A 12,179-nucleotide genomic window follows, 5' to 3' on the forward strand; every position below is an offset into this window, starting at 1 on the left:
GTTTGAAAATCTAAAACTTTGCAGTTACACTGCTGGGCATGGTTGTGGCAGCTTCTTGTGCCTGCTTCTGGTGGAATCACCTTAGTTGAAAAGTTCGAGTTGGGACCAAACTTAATAAGCACTAAGCACATGACAGCACTGTTAACAGGCTACAAAACCAAGAGGTTGAGCGGGATGATTGATAGTCTGTATAAACTCTGAACTGTCCTTATGGCTAACTCTTAAATTCTGTGAGGACAAGTCTGATTTATTTCTCCTTGTTTTGATTAGCTCTCACTATGCAGCAAACTACTCCAAAACATAATGAATTAAAATAATTTATTATGATTATATTTCATGAATCATAGAATCTATGGGTTAGAAAATCAGGTAGGTAAAAAAGAAAAAAGAGAAAGAAATACAGACAGGGTATGCCCAGGGTGGATTGTCTTTAATCCATGACTTGTGAGCTCATGGCTGGGAGAACTCAAATAGCTAGATGTTGGAACAGCTGGACAGCAGCCAGGAACCCGTCTTTCTACACAGAGCTTCTCTACTTGGGCTTCCGATTGGCATGGCAGCCAGCCTTGAGTTTGTCAGAGTTCTTATATGTTTGCTCAGGGCTCCAAAAGGGAGTGTTCCAAGAAACAAGAAACAGAAGATACCAGTCTCTTAAGGCCTGGGTCCCAAAATTGTACCAGTGTCACTTGTGTTATATATCATTAATCAAAGCAGTCACAGAGCTTGTCCAGATTCAAAGGGAGTGTCATAAATCCCACCTCTTGATGAGAAAAGTTTCAAAGAATTTGTGAACATCCTTAATCTACCATACCACTGTATCCCCAGATCCTAACACAGTATCTGGCAAAAAACAGGTTAAAAAAAAAAAAAGTGAGTGAAAGAGTGAGAGGCTTAGTTGTAGTGATACTGAAGTGCTCTTCTCATATTTGCTAATGAAAAACTCATTTCGGTTGCCCAGAACACACAGATGATATTAGGACCTCAAATAAGTCAATTCCCAAATGTAGAGGCAGCCTAAAGGTAAGATTGCTGTTCTCCAAATAGCACAGGAACAAATTCATAAAAGATGAAGTGATTATATAACAGTAGCAAAGTAATTACTCTTATTTTTTTAACTTATGAGACATTCCACCACTGTCAGAGCCTGTCCATAATTGACATCATTTATAACTTTGTGTATGCATCAGTAATCCTCTCTGCCTTCAGTGGGCTAGATAATCAAAATTTGGAACCCACAAAAAATTAGAAAATAAAGAGCACTGTCAGGAAGTCAGTAGGAAGACTGCTGTGAACTGGCTCGCTTTGGTGTTCCAGCTCATGAAAAAAACAAAGCCCAGTGCCCCAAAACAAACTGAAGCGCTGCAGACGCCTTCAGCATGGCATTCTTGGGAAACTCTTTACTTACCCAAGCCCTTCCTTGACTACACCCCACTCAGTAATGAAATCTTGATTCATGCTCCTGATTATTCATGATACCTGGTAACAACTGTAATTACTTACCATAACTTGTTTAATATAATATGCTTTTCTGCATTAAGTTGATCTGGGAACATATATACCATTTGAAATCCTGTGAATGGCAAAGTGAGTTATTGAATCAAGACTGAGTTTAAGGGGAAGGTTGCAGGAAGATGGTCATTGCTACAGAAGCTGCTGATCTTGGATTTGACTAAGACTTAAGAATAACTATACATGACACATACAAATTACTGTTTTTTTAATGTACATTTTATTGAAATATTAGTATTTCCGCAGTAACTGAGGACTTTAAGTTCCTCTAGAAGAGATACGAAAGTCCTCTGCCATCCCTAGTGTAATCTAATATCCTAATATCAACTCATTTTTTAAAAAGTGGTGAGGATATGTGTTCACCCATTTATTCAACAGGTATTTCTTGAGTACCCACTCTGTGCCAAGAACTGCACAGATGGAGGGCAGAGTTCCCCTATTCACTAAACTCTCTTTACATTCTCGTGAAGGAAGCAGTCAAAACATCAAGTAGATACATAAATAAATAAATTAATTACAATTTTGCAATAAATTCTATGGATTATGGAACATCGGAGAGCTTGGGGTTCATCAACTCAATTCAACAGCTTTGATGGGGCAGACAAGTAACCCAAAGGGATGTAAGGCAAGAGGTATTCTAGGAAATAAGACAAAGTCATTAAACAATTACAGAAGTGAGACTGACCTGGAAGTTTTCAGCAGTAACTTAGAAATGAGACTTATTGACTCAGATAAGCATGAAGAGTTGCTAAAATTGACACACACAGGAGACTACTGAAGACTTGCGAGGAAAAACACAAAGCTTATTTGGACAGTGAGCAGCTTAACTATTTGCAAGAAGTTTCATTCTTTGACATCTGGGGCTATAAATGATGTTTAATACAATTTGAAATGTTTGTATTAAACAGATGAATTCAAGGTGGAAAAACAATCATGAGAAAAAGTTCCCATTTGCCACAGTGAAAAAATTCCCATTAACCACACTTTGGCATCATTTGTAATAATAGATCCTACAGTTGCTTTCAAGATAATCCATATTGTGGAAGATTAATCATTTCACGCTTGAGATTGATGAACATGACAGTGTTTACTTGGTTCATTTATTTATTCGGTGATTGGCACTGTCCTAGACTCTGGGGCTGCTGCAGACAACTTGCCATCCCCATACAGACGAGCGAGGAAAACTGAGAATAATGAAAAAGGTAAATGTCAGGTAGGTCTAAGTACTGTCAAGTGAGATAAAGAAGGGTTAGGGACAGAGAGTGACCATTTTAGACAGAGTAGTCCAGGAAATGCTCTCTGGGGAGATGACACTAGAGCAGAGACCTCATAGCACCCATCTATGTTAGATCATCTTGGCATGCATGTTTCCTGCCACCTGGAACCCTGATGCAGTAGAGTCTCACACAAGCCTGGCGGTCACTTTTAGGGACTACTGAATCATGATCCTGTGGCCTTGTGTGAAATGGAAAGGCAGAAGAAATCTTTCTCAGGGAATTACTACATACAGGTTACTGTACTCGGTTTTACTACTAAATGGATGGGTTGCCTGTCCTTCAGAAAAACTGAATACCCCAGACAAACTGAGTAACCTGGAGAAAGAGAAATCAGCAACAGCCCTAGACTATTTAGTCATGAAAAGAAAAAAAAATAGTAGATCTTCTTCAATTGGTGTTGAACCTAAAAGAAATCAAATACATAGAAACCACATCCTGATTTGGAAATATGAAAAAGAAGAGGTAAGCAAAGCTTATATTCTAGAATATTTATAAGGAAATACAATGTTATTACAATATTAAAGCATTCATTAAGTTAACATTCACAGTTTGGTCTATGTCCAGGTAACCTCCAGAAGTCTATAACATAATCATTCATAATTTTGCTAAGGTACAAATTTGAATCGGTATGCTTAGTGTTTAAGTTTTTCATGAATCTAGAGGTTAAGGACCTCCAAGTCTATTTGCTAATGGCAGATCTTTGTGAATTTTTAATCTTAAGAATGTAAGAAACATTATACCAGGTACACAACTAGGGGTTGATAAACACACAAGGCAACGATTGCTGAATTAATTGGGTGAACCAAGGACTGGGCGGATCTCTTTCTAAGGCATCAGCACCTACAGATCTGTCTTGTGTTCGCCTTTCTTTCTAAAGGGAGGCACTGCACATAACCTGCCCCCATTTGGAAAAGGGATCCAAAATTGGTTTGGCTCTGCCATGATTTCTTGTGATTCTCTCTGTCTTCCCACGTTGCTTTTCCTAAGCAACCTTCTTTGCTTATCACTTCTGCAGTTGTCATCCTAAGTGAGAAATAAGATGGTTGCTACTTGCTAATAAAGCACTTTGATCTCGTTTATGTGAAAGGTGTTACGTGTGTGAAGATGGGATCTCCTGATTTTCAGACAACTATTTTGTCTAATGCTAAAGTTCAGGAAACACATGTTCAAGACACATTTACAAAATTACAAAGTGCTGAGGGTTCCAAGAGTTATAGTGCTGACTAGCTCCCGAAATCAGCAGTCAACACTGTAAGGTACCAAAAAGAATGTGTGACTTTTCTTTGCAAAGGCTCTTAGGCAAAGAAATCAGAGCACAATTCTTTAAAAAGCTGTTCAATTGATTTTTTATATTTTGAAACTCAGATGTTCTGAGGTGCTTAACAGTGGTGATTAGTAATACCAGTAGCTGTCTACAGCTTATCTCGGTGTGAATAGGTACTTTCCAACGTTTTATCTGTCTTAATTAACGCTCAATTAAGATTGCAGTTTGAAAGGCTCAAATCCTTATTAACTACTTCTCAGCCATAGGATTTGCTTGCAGTGACTTTAGCTGGTTCTGTCATCTAAACTTGTCCCTAGAGAGGGCAGAGTAAATGCAAGTTTGGGGAGAAAGAATGAATGACATCTTGTAGCTCATCTTTGCTACCCAGACTGCACGTGGAAAGTGCTCCACGGTTGGTAAATGCCTCCAAGTAGTGACATCCTGTGGATGGTGCCATCTTTGTGGTGAGCACTTTCTTTTCATTTATAGCCACATTATTTACATCTGGACTAAAGAAATCTACAGCTTAGGCCCTTCAGAGTGCAGGTCCAAGACCTCCACCACTTCAAACACTTACTAGCTGTGTTATCTTGAGCAATTTTTTAAAACCTTTCTGAATCTGTTTCCTCATTTTTAAAACGGCTAATAGTTGTACCTACTCCGGGTTATACTGATGGTAAGTGAAATAAATAAGGAAAGTGCCTGGCACAGCACCTGACTCATAGTAAGTGCCTCATGAATATCTTATTTATGCAAATGCATGTATTTGTGTATATATTAATATATATATTATTAGAGTACATAATAGAATATAATTTGAAAGGTCTAGTTCAAAAGGCAATCACTTTACTAGGTGATTTTATTGTTACAGCGTGTTTGTGAGGTGACTGGGGATAAGACAGGGAAGAAGTATTCTTCTCACTTTCCGTAAGGAAAAAATGAGGCCAAGAGTAATTGCATTTCTTAGGAAAAGTCACATTGGTGATTATTAACAAGTCAGAGGTAGAACTGGGGTGCCAAGGTAGCCCACACTTCTTCCTCCTTGGAGGGAAGGGTAACCCACGACCAGGATATAGCCAACAAGGCCGACTTGCCCTATATTTAATGCCTCTCCATTATTTGAAGGGCAGATTCACAGAGAAGTGACAGGAAAGGTTAATGAGGTTAATAAAACCCCAGAAGGCTGATTACAAAGATAAACCATAATGAGTAATGTGTAAAACAGGCCAAAAACAAACCAACCAAAAAAATAAAATAAAACTTGAAACTATTCAAGAGTTGCAAGGGCTTCCAGGACAAATATTTCAGGATTCAAATTCTGGACAAAAATAGTCATGTGTCTAAATGAAGCAAACTGGCACTTACACGGTCCTGAAAATGTGACTGTGTCGTCAGTTTTCTTATTGCTTCAAAACACTTGATCTTTTTCCCATTACTTTGGGGATCTCAGGCATCCAACACAAGCCTACTTTTGACAAGCAATTACCAGGGCAGATGGGAAAATAACCACCCTACCTCAGGGTGAGTGCCCCCATTTTGTTTCACTTGAAACATCACTAGCCATGAGGAAAATAATTCTGCTTAAAAAGCTATCTGCATTTTCAATAGCACCACCTTTCCCAAAGTCCTAGAATGTTGATGGGTAATGCTCCCAGCTGCTTTTAATGTTACCCATTTGGTAGGTATTATTTATTTGGGCTAGTGACCATTGGAGTAGGATTAAATCAGCCTGCTCTATTTAAGTAAAAACTAATGAGATTTTGTTGGGTTTGCATATGAACATTCACTGCATTCGCATTTTCAGAATGTGAAAATGGGTTTATGCTCTAACACTAAATGTTTTTCATGGTGCTGTACCAGTTTAGATAACATATATCAAAAAATGAGCATGTGATGTGTGGAAACCCCCCAAATATCTGAATATTTAGAACCCTCACATGTATTTGAATTACATGGTAGTATATAAAGGAATAATGGGGTAGTGTTCATAAATTAAGCATTTGAGGAGGACTATTCATTCATTCCTTCCAGTCACAGGGGTACTATTTAATTCCCTGAAGTAGTCAATTATCAAACAAAACTCTCGTGATGAGAAAGTCGTAATTCGCAATCCAGAATGCTGGCTTTTACTAAATGAAATGTAAGGCATCTGTCACACTGGAACCTCAAAGTGGTCTCTGAAATCCTTGAAGTAGTGCTGTGAGGATAGGTTGGAAGTCTCTTATAACTTCATATAGAAATATTTGAGTTGAAATCCAATGAAGCTTTCTTGAGCATGTGCTGTGTACACCAGGCCCTGGGACGTACGCACAAGAAAATCACACCATCCTTGCCCTGGAGTGATTATCTACTAAGACAGACAGACCTATGACTCTCATCCAAGACAGGCTATGACAAGTGTCATAGCACAGATACAAGCACCAATGAAAATGACAGAGGAGAGAAACAAATTGACATTTATTGGGGACAGATAAATCAGGTTAAAACATATTCTTCCATTTCATAATCTCTGAATTTGAAGGGACCCTACAGTTCATCTTGTAGTCCAACCACCACTTTGTCATGACAGTTTCAACATGACTCCCCAAACTACACTTTTGCGAACCCTATTCCAGAGGCTTGTGTGGAAGAATTAAAAATTCATGCCTCACAGATTTCATAATGGTAAGATTGTGAACCAGTTGGTGACTTGCCTGCCTGTGTATGGTTTACACCTCCTGCCTCCCTCCGCACTGCATACCCCTTAATTGGCAGAGTATATACTGTTTTGGCTTTCCCTAAAGTTCAGTCTTAAGTGGTATCAGCATCACTTGGGAACTTTCTAGAAATGCAAATTCTCAGGCCCCACTCCAGACCTGTGAATCACAAACTCTGGAGGTGGGGTCCAGCAGTCTGTGTTTTAACAAGTCTTGCAAGTGATTCTGGTGTATGATCAAGTTTGAGAGCCACTGGTGTATACAAGAGACAGATTGCCACAAAGGACTGAGGACCAATACCACAGTCCCAAAATTACACTCTAAAAAGAGGATTCTTTATTCATTGCGTGCCGTCAGTGAATAAGAGGGCATCACAAGCCCTTTGTCCCAACCACTCAGAGGTATTTGCATTCCAATAGGGCCCCGAAGCAGCAGTGATTTAGCCCAAATGACACAATCCACAGCTGTGGAACATTTCGGGATAATAAGCCCGCAGAGAAGATGTCAGGAGAACCATCAAACCACACCTCATATGCAGCAGGTTTGTGTCCCTTGGAGACTTGAGCCAGCTGACAACTCAGAGGAATTTGCAGGGCAGGATTCCAGTGCTAGTTAGCGGGGGACTCACATGGCCTCTCCCAGCCCAGCCCTTCTCAGTGCTATCTGTTGACCAGAGCTGTCAGCTGTGGAAAGGATTTCATCTGTTCCTGTGGAAAAAACAACCTAACCTGCCCACCTGCTGCTAGATCCCCTGCTGGTCAGGTCCTTGATTTTGAATATTACCCTTCAAAGGTTGCTTATGCTCCTGTTAGCAACAAAAGCAAATAGCTGTAACTTCCCTAGCCCTGAGCCTCATTTTCCTCAGGAAAGATTTTAATCAGAAACACAATGCAGTAAATTACATCTTCTTTCAGCAATTTATTTTTCAGCCTTGTTTTTCAAACCAACTTTTGTGCTTGAGGTTAATGTTTTTGCCTGAGGTGTTGAATGAATATTGGAAATTTGACACCGAAGACAAAAGACAACAAATAAGAGAAGAGGAAAATGGAACCGAGAGTTTATTGAAGGCTAGGGATAATTTGACTATGCCATCAAAATAACAAATACAGAATGAGTTAGACCTTTTGAATCAGAACTGTCTAACAAGCAGCTTGTTAGTTAAATAAGGGTCTCGGTAAAGTGTATTCTGACTTGGCATTTCCCAAGATGCCCTGTTCTTCAGACCAAGCTCCAGACACCTAGAGGATTCAGCATTTAGTTAAAGGGAGAAGCAGCTCCTTTGAGGTTGCTGCTTTAGCATAGTGACAGCAGGTAGACAGCTTGGCAGCTGCCCATATCCTCCAGAGAACAAGAAAAGAGACACTTGTGAGGGGTGATCTTCCCCACACATGTTTTTAAACTCACATTGGACATGTTCATCCAAGTTCAAGTTATCTTGCTCTGACCCACAACAGCAGGGAGAGGTTCTTGTTTTGAAAGGTTCAAGGAAGCAAAATACCCCGTCCAAGGCTGTGGATCAAAGAAGGGCAGCCCCAGGTAAAGATGGAAAGCCTGCAGTAACTGCCATTGAGAGTACACAAACACACACACACGCAATCAACACAAAAGACTGTCACACTGGGCGCATACCTGCCACACATGCACGCAGGGCCAGCTTCACGGCACTCCAGACAGTAGCTTCTATTACCAAGTTTGAAAGATTCAGAAGAGTTCTGTATATTATTTAATTGAAAAAGTTTCAGAAAAAGACCGGTCCTTGAAGGATTAGGACTCACACTGAGAGTAGTTTTCCTGCGGCAAAAATTTAAGAGTTCAAGGTATTTCCCCAGGAAAGACCAAGGACAGGCCAAGTATGACTGCCTCGTTTAAACGGTGGTTTGAAGAAGCTGGAGAGGAAACAGGGAGGCACCACAGTGGGCAGGATGAAAAGCTCGGAAAGTAGGATTGTGAGATGGCCAAAGGCCAAACCTAGCCACACACATCTCATGACTTCAGCCAGGATCTCACTGAGGAAAAAGATGAATTCTGCAGGCTGCCGTGGTATGAGAAACATAATCCAAACAGATTATATACATGGAGGAGAAACTACATTTTAGTGGCTGTGTAAATCAGGAAAAATAAAGCTGGTACAAGGCTACCATCCACAATTATGAAGAAAATTGAGTTTAGAAGCTAGGAGCACACAAAATGGCAGTTGAGCTGAACGAAGCAGCACAAGACACCATATTTGCCAAGGACGGATATGAAGGTTCCCTAAGGGCCATCTGGAGCTGGAGTAGCCTGGGGAAACGAGTAGACTCCAGAGCATTCTTTTTGAAATGGAGAGTTTGCCTGAGATTTTTCTCTTAAGTATCTGCATGTAGTGCCAATCTAAATTACTGCCAATTAAAAAAGAATACTTTAATACTGTTCTGAAATTTACACAACTTACACTGACTTGGGATGACTGATGTTGGTCAAAGATTATATTAAGTACTAGTAATCCAGGAATAAAAGGACCTAAGAGTTATTCTTGTGAAAAATGGATGACATAGAGTGTGTAAATAATGGGAGCAAATGCAGCAAGATACAGGGAATCTTGGAACATTTAAAGTCTAATACATTACCAAGAGAGTTCAATGCTGATAAATGTAGAATAATAAGTTTTATGGGGCTTTATCATATGCTGTAAGTTGGTGTGGATCATAAAATATGAGGAATAAAAAAAGTGGAGGAGTTGAAAGACAAGTCTGCACATTATTTATGAATGATGAAGAGTGAAATGAATGAGAAGAAGAACAGGTAGACAATGTCTTGAATAATGATGACTTTGATGAGTCGTTATCACACAAATCTGTGTGTTTCATAAAATATGAGGAATATGAAAGAGCAGAAGAGTCAAAAGACAGGTCTACTCAGAATGAGATACAGAATGAAGGAAGAGAGGAATACAAGAGAAATGCACAGAATAATGATGACTTTTATGGGACTTTCACTCACCAGCCTGGATCCTTCATAAATATAAACTGTATAGAAAATAAAAGAGCAGCAAAGAGAAGAGACAGGTCTGTGTCATAACATATGAGCAAATAATGTCAACTAGGCTTGACAAAATAAAAACAAAAATAATTGAGCCTGATACAGCTGTGGGAAGACACAATGTTTAGATTAATGTGAACAAATAAAATAAGCGAGTGCAGAATTGTCTTGCCAATAGGGAATCAGCGACCACCTAAGTAGGCATCGTTGTCGCAAAGCTTGTTCACTAATAAAGCCTTGGCGAGTTCATAATGACCCCTCACTGTACCCCACAAAAAGTCATCAGCACCTGGGGCCCAGGATGCACTGTTGAACTGATTTTCACACGGAGGTGGTCTCACTAACACAAAGCGTCTTCTCAGCCCCTCTGGCTCCAATTCCTATGTAGTTTGTAGCTTTCTACTTAAACTATACCCAGTTTATCAAATTTTGCTTTGTTAAAGGCCTTCAAAAAGTTACTGTATAAAACTAGAGACATCCTTTTATTTTCATTTCTTGTTACGTTGGATTTAGAACCTGGAACCGGATCTGTCAGGATTAGTTCAAAATCCAGAACTCAGGGACTTTCAAATGTCTTCTCTATTAAAACAAATGGGATTTCAAAATCTCAAAATTTCAAAATCTCCCCAAAAGGGACTAGAGGAATCAGAGAAGGCAAAGCAAGCGCCAGTGTACCATTTATATGCCATTCAGAATCATTATTTACAGAATTCATAAGCTGGACAGCTCATCAGAAAGAACTGATCTATGTCAGAACTAGGAATGTTGATCTGAGGAGCTCAACAAAAGCACTAATGGTGACAATTATACTAGTTTGGCTTTTGTGTGACTTAATGGCTTCTATTTTGTGTTGGGGGGTAGGGCTCAGGTGATGCAGGATAAATCTTATTAGTATAACTTATATCTGGTTCCTCTGATTGCAATGCAATTTAGTAGTGACGTTTATTGGTTGTAACACATAACACAAGCTTTAACTGGTAACCATCTTTTGCTTTCTCAGAGTATTTTTTTCTCTCTCTCTCGAATGATCTTTGTGGCCAAGAGCCTTTAGATACATTGCCTTGACTTGCTGATTCTGTTCAAAGCATATATAATGCCAGGATGGAATTATTATGATTACTTTGGAAAGTCATGTTTGCCCAAATAACATGGCCCCTTTTAATCTAAGACTGAGTTTGCCTGGATACACTAAATCTCACTTGGTGGAAAAAATGACATTGATGCCTTCAGAAAAATCATTGACCTTGCCCAATATTCTTCAACTCTACCAGTTCCAGCTACAAAATGTATGTTCTAGAGCTCAGGGCTGCCAAGGCTAGGATGGACTCTGGTGAAACGTCCTCCCCCATCCCAATAGCAGCAGACCAGTGAAAAATCTTTGCTTGGGAGTTGCCTCTGGACCCTCTTCTTAGCTGCCAATTTCCTAAAATTTGTTACAACCTGTTGGCCAGGCTACAGCTAAAAGTATACTTGTTTTAGTGGACTATGTCCCTGGGAGCTAACCCTGTTAAAGTCTAGTTTAATGTAATCCCCTTATTTGGCAAAAATGAAACTCGCTTGTTTAAAGGGAAAATCTCCTGAAATATTTTATTTCAACAAGGCCAGAGAAACAGGATACTATAGTCAGGGAACATGTCTCTTGCAGACTTTAACTCTTAAAATTCACCAAACTAAGTCTGCTTTTTTTTTTAAATTGTTTTTCCAGAAAAAGTAATTTGACTATGTATCAAGAGCCTTAAAAGTGTTCACACCTATGTATGTAAATGCATGGAAAATGCACTCAAAATGATTTTGCTGATTACCTCTGGGGAGAAGACCAGGAACTAGAAGGGAGGTAGTCATCGGGGAGGGGACTTTAGTCATATCTACAGTGTATCTATGTATTAACTAATTTTAATTTTAATTAATTTTAGGGGGGAGGTAGTTAGGTTTCTTTGTTTATTTATTTATTCATTCATCTATTCTAACAGAGGTACTATGGATTGAACCCAGGACCCTGTGCATGCTAAACATGCACTCTTACCACTGAGGTATACCCTCCCCCCTAATTTTAATTAATTTTGATAAGAGAAAAATATCTTTCCGCAACTAGGACTACCTCCCAAGGAAATAAGAAATTCAATGCAGAAGAAATTAAGAAACAACTAAATATCCTAAATAAGGAATGGATTAAACAAGTTAAAGAATACTGTTTTAGTACTATATTATGTAATAACAAAATGATACACTAAGGAATTTCTAATTACATTGGACTGTGTTAATATACTGCCAACTGAAAAATATCAAGATTCAGAACTATACCGAGTTATAATCCCAATTTTTATTGGTAAAAAAAGGTACACATACCCTCCCTAAAATGTTATTGGTAGTTACTACTCATTGGTGAAATTATTGTTTTCTTTGTTATACTTGACT

General features: G+C 39.1%; 1 protein-coding gene across 4 annotated transcripts in view; it reads left to right on the forward strand.

Annotated features, from left to right (window-relative positions):
- TENM1 (teneurin transmembrane protein 1) overlaps positions 1–12,179 on the forward strand; it is a 701,438-nt gene that overhangs the window by 550,264 nt on the left and 138,995 nt on the right. The gene's annotated exons all lie outside the window — the stretch shown is intronic.

Source organism: Camelus dromedarius, chromosome X (assembly GCF_036321535.1).
Source record: "Camelus dromedarius isolate mCamDro1 chromosome X, mCamDro1.pat, whole genome shotgun sequence".
NCBI lineage: Eukaryota > Metazoa > Chordata > Mammalia > Artiodactyla > Camelidae > Camelus > Camelus dromedarius.